This window comes from Centruroides sculpturatus, unplaced genomic scaffold (genome assembly GCF_000671375.1).
Source record: "Centruroides sculpturatus isolate CEXI.00-Female unplaced genomic scaffold, Cexi_2.0 scaffold476, whole genome shotgun sequence".
Taxonomy (NCBI): Eukaryota; Metazoa; Arthropoda; class Arachnida; order Scorpiones; family Buthidae; genus Centruroides; species Centruroides sculpturatus.
In genome coordinates this window covers 506613-517650 of record NW_019384596.1, presented here as the reverse complement: position 1 = coordinate 517650, position 11038 = coordinate 506613, and the positions used below count along the sequence as shown (strand labels likewise).

Genomic DNA, 11038 nt, shown 5'->3' with positions numbered 1-11038 from the left:
TATTTGATAGTGATAAATTACATAATATATTTTTTATTTAAAAGTTATGATTATTTATATTATGAATTGATTATTAGAAAATATATAGAAGTTTTAAATTTTAATGCTTTGTATCACTATCCTTTCATGATTACCATCACTCAACAAATTCTATAACTATGAATAGTAAAACTTCTAATTTCTTATTGACTACAGCGAATTGATGATTAATGACATTTTCACACACTGTTTTTATTAATAGTTTTATATTTGATGTTTTAAGTATTTTAAGCATTTACATATGATAATTGTAGATTATGTTTAGAACAGTCATTGAGAAACCTTCTCATCAAATATGATTTTTATGGAATCCTAGTGTAAATATAAATTTCAGATAAAAAGAAATTTGATTTGTTTCTGTGTAATCTTTATTTATAATTTTTGAATTCCATACTTTAGTAGTATAATTTTTCCATTATAAAAAATTAACTTGAAAAAAATACTTTTAAAATTCCAAATTAGCTTGTCAAAATAATAGTTTTTGCTATAAATTAAATTGCTTGCAGAACATTTTTAAATGTTCAAATTCTAGAACAGTGTTTCAAAGGTGGTGTTATTTCCCTCCAGGGGTAAAAATTAGTTCTGAGTGCAAAAAATAATTGAAATTATACAAACTAGGAATGTAAGCAATGCTATCAGACCAATAATAATGGACACACACACATATGTACTGTATATATATTCAGTCAACCCCTATAACACTGTTGATAATTCCGTTTTATATGAATTCCATATTGTACGAGTCATTTAGATTTTACAAATACATGTGCCAGGCTGTGAACGGCTCACGTATTTGTAAAATCTAAGTGACTCGTACAATATGGAATTCATATAAAACAGAATTATCAACAGTGTTATAGGGGGGGTCAACTGTATGTAGGTGGGTGAGAAATAACTAGACATTGAGAAATTGTTATAATTTTTGTAATAATAATGCAATTATTATAAAATTTGTGTATGTATGTATATTGATATTGATCAATGGAATTTTATAATTCCTACATTGGTGGTTTGGGCAGTGAGTGAGAGAGGCCACATGTACAGTAGTAAAGAGATGGTGGATAGCTTGTTTGTTCAGGAGTGAGCACTGATTATGGCATGTTATGAGATGTGGAAATTAGTGGTTGCTGTGTAGAGATGGTAGCTTATGGTGAAGGAACATCATATCAGAATCCATCTGGAAACAATCAAGAATTATCATTCAAAGTTAATGACCCATGTGGTCATTAACTTTGAATGATTACATGTATTTGGTTGCAGACACAGAGAAGTGGCTGTCCATCCATATCACAATCTAGTCATTTGAGAAGGCTGGTGACAATGCTTACATTGAATTTTAAGATGTGCTTTCATATTTCTATTTAATAAGTTACCTTTATTAAATATTAATGTTAAATATTAAACATGTCAAATAATTTTTATCTCTGCATTATACATATAGAAATTATAGGGATTTCTCAATTCTTAGTTACCATCCACCCTGTACACAAATATCAAATAAATAAAACCTTGTTATTATTTATTCATGATATTTAAAATTAAGTTCAAAGTGTGTTGTTCTTTTAAACTTTTTTAGGAAGCAATTAAGAAAAACATTAACTAGGTAAAAGTCATTTAATGGACAATTTGTAAGGAAAAATTGGGACACGCTAGTCTACAATAATTTTTCAAGTTGTTGACTTTCTGTAGAAGAGTATTTGATTATCATTGGTCTGGAGAGAGAAATTTGAGAAATTTTGATTTATAATAGAAAAATATATTACAATTTTATTTTTTAATTAGTAACAAGATTAAGTTTTTTCCTGAATTTATGATTAATGCAATGCAATGGTTTTTTTTAGATGATTTTGTTGTATTTGTTTTGCTTAATTTTTAATATTGATGTTAAAGTTTTATATGTACTGTTGGATATATAATTGTTACATTAATAATTAAACATTCTGCAATAATTTTTAAATTTTATTTTATAATTAGGATTGGAAACTGCCAGAGCATTTAAAGTTTAACCTATAGCAGAATAAGTTTAACATATAACAGAATTCATAAGGATTTTAAAAAGAAGGTATTTATTATTTATTGTTAAAATAAGGCAATTTTTATATATATACAGTGGTGCCTCGTATAACATACTTAATCCGTTCCAGGTGAACGTCTGTTAAGTACAATGTTATACAAAATGTCTGTTATACAAAATGCATTTTCCCATAGAAATACATGTTAAAACATATAATTCGTTTCGCAGCATAAAATAACCGTACTGTACCATAAAAAAAAATGAAAATGGAGCAGTCACCAATTATGTCGGGTAGTCAGAGGAGGAGGTGGAGGAACACTTTCTTCACACATTCATACAGATACAGACTTTTTACACAGGTCTGTTTCTCTCTCTTTTTCAACACCTGTCGGAAATGAAGGGCAAGGGTGTCATTGTAGAGATCATTGATCCTGTTGGCCTCAGCTCTGTTTGGATAATGAGTGTTGGTAAACTCCTGAACCTCTCCCCATTTGACAAGGAAGTTTTTGTCAACTTTCACTCCTTCTGATGATTTCTTGCTTTGTTTCAATTGAAATCACCTTTCTGTTTTTTTAGAAGCCATGATTTGCACAACACTTGAATAAATGTAAATACCCTGCACTGAGGTGATGTACGTAATAAACAAGGGAGCAAGCCGAATCCCAACGGGAGCTCTGTACTTCAGATATACTAATAATATATTCTAATAATACTAATATATTATAAAAATAGCAGATTGTCATTGGCAACGGCAAAAGAGTGGAAACATCATTCGCACTTGTTCGCAGAAAGTCCGTTGTTCGCCTCACGTAACTGCCGAACGGAAAGTCCGTTGTTCGCAGCAAGTCCGTTGCTCGAGTCACGTAACGGCCAAACAGAAAGTCCGTTATTCAAGGCGTACGTTATACGAGGCACCACTGTATTTTAATGTTTTATGCAAATAAAATCTACTTAAAAATTAAGTTGAATTAATTGTATAATGTAATTTGAAACATTGGTAGTAGGGTTTCTCAAATGGGATACCGGGATCCCAGTCGTTTTTTTTTTTAACCTGGGAAATATCCCGGGAAATTTTCTCATCCGGGAAATCCTGCAAATTTCTTAAAAATTCACTTTTTTCTTATTTTGTGTTAAGGTTGAGGAAATTTTGCAAATAAAAAGTATAATCAACTCATAAACCATCAGAATACATTTGTATTTATTAATTTTAAACCTACTTATTAGTTTTTTAAATTTTTGCTTGTTATGGCATGTCACAAATGGTCAATAATCAATATGTAGCTTATTTGTGGCAGGACTCTGAAAATTCTTTACTTGTTGGAACCTGTAATATCTGGAATAATTGTGCTCATGCTGTCTTAATTTTTAACCACACCCAGTAGCTTCAATAACTGAGTAATGCCAGGTTTTGCAAATTAGGCAAGGATATAAATGAGTACGATGTATGCAAGTATGAATGAAGTTTTTCTTCATAAACCTGATTATTAAAGCCAAACAAACTGCCAAATTATCGAGCTGTAAGCATGATGCTGCTATTAAAGCAGTTGAGGTAGATAAATCAAGAATACTAGACAGCAAAAAAAGTACTACAGTTTCGAAAACAAACTAGAAATCTTCCAGGCTACAGGTGAAAAACACATAATATCTGTCTTCTCTTAAATGCATTAAATACGATTCCAATCACATCAATTGAATCAGAAAGGGCATTCTCGGTAGCAAGACTTTTCATTACTAAAATAAGAATCAGATTGTGTGATCGGAGTATTGACCATCATTGCTTTTTAAACTCTTATAAAAATTTACAATAATATTTTGTATTATGTTTTATTTAAAAAACGAAAATTACCTTCTAAGTTAGAAATCTGATCTAAGTCCTTTTTCTTTCTAACTCATTCAAAGCCTTTTTTTTTTTTTGTTGTGAAAATTTCTATGTAATTCAAAGGTAATTTTTAATATATATCTTACACAGCATTATTAATATGATTTTGGAAGTTGCAGAATTTATTAAATTACTTTAAAAAAATGAATAATAATTATATCATTTGATTCTAAGGTATTTTGTATATCTTAAAAATAATTAATTCTATCCCGGATCCCAGGAAACAGTTCACTTTTATCCCAGAATCCTGGGACAAGCAAAACACCAGGAAATAAGAAACCCTAATTGGTAGTTATAAAAGTTTTATTTGTATTATTTTGATTTACTGGTGCATTTTTATTTACATCAAAAAAATGTAACATTTACTGTTAGATGATATGTATAGAAGACTTATTTTAAAAAATTACTGATTTGATATTGGTTCAGTACTAGAGTATTGGATCAGAGGAAGGAAACATGTCATAAACTGGCACATTACAAATGTAAAGTGTTTAACATTTATATATGTGAGGATCCGAATCCAGACTTTCAGTATGTTTATATCATTATCTCCTAACATCACATCATAGCTATACTTTCGTTAAATAACTGTCAACTTTTACACCTGGGAGCAAAACATCTGTTAAGTTCTCAGGCCTGACGACGACGCTTTCTCATCACCTTTCGACCTAATATCTCAATTTCAACAGTTCAACATATAGAACAAGACAACACAGTAGGGGAGTCGTCACCAGTTCCTCGATCAGACCACTCAAATTTTTCCTGTGTTAAAATATATGGATAACCTGTGCTCCTTTGGATATCTCCTTGCATAATATCTAGTTAATTCAGAACTGTGGGAATAAGAACTGTCGTCCAGAACTGTCTTCCTTTTCTGTCCAATTGGCTTGCAACAGACCAAGATTTCATACAAGGTATTTATCGCCACGCGCAACTACTGTAAACTCTCTCTCTCTCAATATATTGTATGTCCTGTATTTATTCCCTGTATCAAGTTCTGTCATCATTTTATAAACATATTTTTATCATTTTCTTTATGCAAATATCAAAAAAGGACCATACTGGATAGGTTGCTACCTGATTCAGCAAGGACTGAAATAGATACTAAAGTCCCTGGGCTATTGACAAGTGGGTCAACACTGAAAGTAGTGCAAAAAAGTCTAATGATAAGACTAATTAATAATACAAAACAAAAAAGTTTGGCTAGAGGTAGACAGTTAAGTCATCATCTCATGATAAATTTAATAATTACAAATAAATAAATTTTTAATTTGGAATACTCTGGGACAGGCAATAAGTCATGAAGGATGTGAACAAGGCACTTGAAACAAACCAATATCTTTGGAAGAGAGTAATAAGTTATCCTATGATACAGCAGTGATAGTTACTAAAGAATTTGGTATTGAAATAAAAAACCAAAAATAAAAACAAAGTAAATACCAAAATGGAAAATTAGATTGAAAGTGAAAATAAAAAAAATGAATGATTAAAAGCAAGCAACTTGAAGTGCATAAAAGAGCAATTATTAATGAATGCAAATATCTCAGAAAATATCTAATAAAAAAAATACTGGTTTAACACAAGAAAAGTTAATGAAGCATTGGAAATAGTAAAACAACAAATAATAGCTGCAACTAGGAAAAATTGAATGATGTGAGGAAAGAAATAGTAAAAGAAAACAAAAACAAACTACAAAAACATCAATGCTAACACAAATAATAAAAAGAAAGACCAATTTTGATTAAAGTGAACAATGCAGGCATCACACCATTCAATTTTTCCTAGTTGCAGCTATTATTTGTTGTTTTACTATTTCCAATGCTTCATTAACTTTTCTTGTGTTAAACCAGTATTTTTTTTATTAGATATTTTCTGAGATATTTGCATTCATTAATAATTACTCTTTTATGCACTTCAAGTTGCTTTCTTTTAATCATTAATTTTTTTATTTTCACTTTCAATCTAATTTTCCATTTTGGTATTTACTTTGTTTTTATTTTTGGTTTTAGAAAAAACAAAAAAGATTAAAATACAGATGTTAGATCAGTAAAAGAATTTCCAAAAGGACCAGCAAAAGGCATAGCATCAGCAAATTACATACTAGTAATCTGCTTGCCTATAATGTTTAAAATTACTCATTGGTATAATAGCAAGAATTTTCATAACTACCCTGGAAACAAACAACATCCTTCCAGAGGAACAAAAAGGAAATAAATGGAAAAGATCAATTTCTGACTGATAGATGATACTGGATAACTGCAAAAATAGCACTGCATATAGTATAGATTAATTACAAAGAGGCATTAAATATTTGGAAACAACTGGCATTAGTAGAAACATCAGAATTTTTACAGAAAAAGCAATGAAATTGTGTAAATGTTGATGATTGGAAATTGTGGGAGTTATATAACCAAAACGTACTAGAAGTAGAATAAGTTGAAAAACAAACTACACTGATATAAATCCAGCAAAATTTAATAAAATAAAAACATTTTCAATCGTTTTTCAACGATCATCCTCAGTTACCAAAAATAGAACATTAAATATAGAACATAAAATGCGTTCAAAATAAATACAAAAATAAAAATTAATGGAAAACGCCCTAACGGACGAACTAATGAAAAATTAACAAATAAACTAAATAAATAGTGAAAAATTAATAATTGTAAAAGGACCTCCACACAGTGGACAATGAGTCGGCGTCTCTATGGTTTATACAACTGGTTTTCATGTGTGCTGTATAGATTTCCAATCTCTCCAGGTGTTTGATTGTTTGCCTATTAGTCGTCACTTTTATAATTGATGCTTGATCCCATTGCATGTTTATATCCTGTTGCTTTGCGTATGATGCCAACACAGTGTTATCAAGGTTCTTATCGATTGTGTATTTATGTTCCTTGAGCCTTTGCTTTAGACCACGCATCGTCGCACCCACGTAAACTAGCCTGGAATCAAATCGTTGATCATGTAAAGGCACCGAATATATATCCGTTGTTGAATTCTGATCCTCTTTCTTTTTATCGTTTCTCAAAAGTTTGAAAATAATGGGATTGCCCCGGTATACAATGTGTATGTTATTAGACCTGGCAGTAGATCTGTGTATCTTGTTCAAAAATGGGATGTAATTAAGCACTATTCGTTTATTACGGTCAATCCTGGGAGAATGCCGTGCAGTGGATTGGAAGGATGAAATAAGATCCTCTATCTCTTCCTTTGGATATCCGTTTAGTTGGGCTATCTTAAGAATGTACTTTAGCTCCCTTATCATGTCGCAGAAACTTGTACAATGCATATAAGCACGTTTAATCCATGATCTGAAAACCGCCAATTTGATATGCTTGGGATCGACTGATTGGCGTAGGATGATAACGGGTTGAAAGCAGGGTTTACGGTAATTATCGGTCCAGATCTCCCCTTGCTTGCACGTAATGGAAATGTCCAAGAAGTTAACACTGGAGTCGCTCTTCTGGTCAAGCTGCAATGTTAAACCGTAAGGGTTATTGTTGATCTTGTTTAAAAAATATTGTAGATTAGGTTCTTCACACCAAAGTATGAATGTCGTCAATGTATCTAGTGTACAAAATGATCTGGTGTTGAAATTTGGGTAGAATGGTGTTTTCAAGTTGACGCAAAACTGAGGATGATCGTTGAAAAACGATTGAAAACATTTTTATTTTATTAAATTTTGCTGGAATTATATCGGTGTAGTTTATTTTTCAACTTGTGGGAGTTAGTTGATGGTTGGAAATTGTGGGAGTTGATGGTTGGAAATGAAAAATATAGACTTGTCAATATTAAAAGAGGCATCATATTAGTTATTTCACTGTCATCATTGTTCTTCATAATTGTAATGATTCCACTATCAGTGATTCTGAAGAAAATGGACTTTGGCTATTGGGCAACAAAAAAGATTAGCAAAATCTCAGATGATTTCGTATGGATGATTTAAAGTTATATGGAAAATTGAATTGAATTTTTTTTCTTTTTAGCAGCCTGCACCGTTATGACGTAACAGATGAAGTTCTAGGAACATTCTTTGGCACAGCACATCACCAAACATAAGGCAGTTTTGGGAATGGTGTATTTCCGTGGCTTTTTGTCTTTTCTTTTTTTATTGGAAACGGAAAATAAACCCAAGGAAAATTTCGTTGTGGTTTAGCTCACTACCGCCCGTCACGGGAGGTTTCTGTAGCAAAGCACCTTTCTTTAAAAGACATGAAAACAGTCACAAGCACACGTCCGCCAATTAGGCTACTAATCAATGGGAAACCATTAAAGATCTATGAAATTCAGAAAACTAGAATATTTGGTAGCTGCATCGATGAACAGGTGAAAAGATCAACAATGGATACTACAGTAACATTGATGGTACAGCATACTTTGATTCCTCTAACATGTGAGTATTCTCTCGCTTTTGTCAATGAAGTGAGGCACCGACTAGACAGTTCCTGTGGAGGAACATACTGTGCGCCTCTTCCTCCGTGGCAGGCTGCCACTTCTATATAGAAAACTGGGCAATAACAGTTTTGGCATGTTTCGTGGTATCCACGAAAATCTTTGGCTTTGTTGGTTGACCATGGGTACGTTACACGTTCTGGAGAACACCCAATCATTGGCAACACAGTTTGCAGTAACCGTATCTATGATTCATGTGCTGGCTGTATGATCCAGAATGAGAGAGATGCTTGAAACACTTCTTGCACTGGAACTGTTTCTTGCCGCTATGCAGCCTCTTATGCTCGGTCAAATGGTGTTTGTGCTTGAAAGCCTTGTTGCACACATCACACTTGTGGGGCCTTTGACCTGAATGTTTGTACTTGTGACGCGCTAGCGAGCTTTGCTTACTGAACATCTTATCACATTGGTTGCACCCATACATGCCCTCTTCACTCTCGAGTTGATGCTGCTTCCAAGACTTTTGATGTTTGCCACCACTTTCTTCCTCGCCTTTGGCACTGTCCTCCACTGCACTGTGGCTCTCTTCGGCTTCCATCTGCTTCCACATTTTCTTCCTTATCCTCTTCAATTTGGGGCTTCCCATTTCTCTGTTCGTGTCTTCCAGAACGGTTCCCCCGTGGAACCCATGTCGGAAGAGGAAGATCTACCCCTGTCACCACCGAAGGGCGAAAGAGAAAAGGAAGCTGAATGAACGGTGGAAGAGTGATCTTCGTCTTGTGACTTGGGCTAGAGCGAGGTGGCACACGTTCCGGACAAGAGACTCCATTGCTGCACGTTTCTGGGACTGGTGGAACCCTGTTGGCTCGATGTTTCTCCATCGCTGGAACTTTGGATTTTTGACTTAGATTGAGAACCTGAAATTCCCTGTGGCCTCCTTTCATGGACAGGTCTAAAGGTTGTTCGTTGTCATCTGTTGTGTAAGGTTTGTTGAACACTGAGATAATAGTTAAACACTGCAAAGGCAGTGTGTCACCAGTCTCTCTATGTCTCTCTAATGGTACTCGCCGGTACTCTGCGAGTACCATTGGAGAGGAATGGCACCGTTATAATGAGGGACCACTGGAGGGTACGGGGAAGTTCTCAAGGGAGTTTGTGGTTTGTACTTTGGTACATGAATAGGCTTTAATCTGCAATTCAGAGATTTATCGCGGGTATACATGCTCTGAAACCAGAATTCAACTAGTTGAGAGGAGCAACCAAGCTTCTGGGCTATTCTGCTCACTTCAAACTCTTTTCTCCAAGGATTAGCATTATAGTATTCCTTTAGAACAGTGTTCCGCAACCTTTTTCTATTGGCGGCACACCTATGACTCAGCACGGAACATCAAAATGTTATTCCCCTCTTATATGTATGGTATGATACTATTAATAGAATTTCGTAATGCCATAAATCTATTATTATTATTATTATGTTGAGTTTTGTGAGTTACACTTGGTTGACACCGATGGTTGTGTACTATGATGGACCAGAGTCAAGGCATAGTAACCAAAACAAGCCAAAAATTAAATAAGTGTGTCAGTATGTGTCTGCATTCAGGAATTTCCTAACAATATGACATGTATTCAATATAGTGGCCTTCTATAGTGTGATGTATGTGTTTCTATTCAATTTTAATGTTCCCAGGCTTTTGTGTAGCGTGTGTGGTATGACACCTGTACAGGAGAGAATGACAGGTACAATAAGCACCCTATCCATCCTCCATAGATGCTTTATTTCCTGGGTGAGTTCTGTGTACTTGCTCATTTTTTCAGTGCATGTGTTTTGTACATTGTGAGTGTTTGGAACAGATGTCTATAATGTATGTGATTTTATTGTGTTTGTCAATAATTATGATGTCTGGTATGTGGTGGTAAATTGTTTTATCTGTGATTATGGCTTTATCATAGTACATTTTGAGCATGTTGTTTTCCAATACTGTTTGTGGAATGTATTTGTAGTATGGTTTGTGGATGTCTAACAATTTGTGTTTCTTTGCAAGCTCTTGGTATATTATATTTGCTATTTGATTATGTCTGTGTAAATAATCTGCCTATGCCAAGAGCTTGCAACCAGAAGTGATGTGTTGTATAGTTTCTGGCATGATGTGACATTTTCTGCATGTGTCATTTGTGAGTGTTGTATCTTTGAGTATGCATTTTCTGTAGTTTTTAGTATTTATGACGTGATTCTGTATGGCAGTCATGAATCCTTTCATCTCTCCAAAGAGGCATCCCTGAACTAACCAGCTGTTTGATGCAGTTTTGTCAACAAAATCCTGGGCCAGATTATAAGGATGCCTGCCATGGAGTGCCTTTCGAGCTCATGATTGCTTGATGGTGTCTATGCTTTTTATATGTAGTGTCATGTCTGTATGATGTGAGTGTAAGTTTAAGTTATTATTTGACTTACTAACAATATATTTGACTTACTAACAATTATTTGATTTACTAACAAATAACTAATGGTGTGTTATTTGAGTCTGCTAGAGTTACTGCTTTATGTAACTGTGACATTCCTTGTTTCTTGTAGAAAAACTCTTGCAGTGACTGTATTTGTTTGTAGTGAAGGTTAACTATGTCAATCAGGCCACGTCCGCCATCTTTACATGGAAGGCTTAATCTTTCTGTGGCGGATTTTGCATGATGTTGTTTATGCTTAGTAAGTGTTG

The 11038-nt window shown here is 33.7% G+C and overlaps 1 protein-coding gene across 1 annotated transcript in view; it reads left to right on the top strand.

Annotated features, from left to right (window-relative positions):
* Window positions 1-1987: 1987 nt before the first annotated feature.
* Window positions 1988-11038, top strand: part of LOC111624882 (la-related protein 4-like) — a 171708-nt gene continuing 162657 nt past the window's right edge. The window contains exon 1 of the mRNA XM_023367857.1: window positions 1988-2101. The gene's annotated coding sequence lies outside the window, so the exon portion shown is untranslated. The remainder of the gene's footprint in view (window positions 2102-11038) is intronic.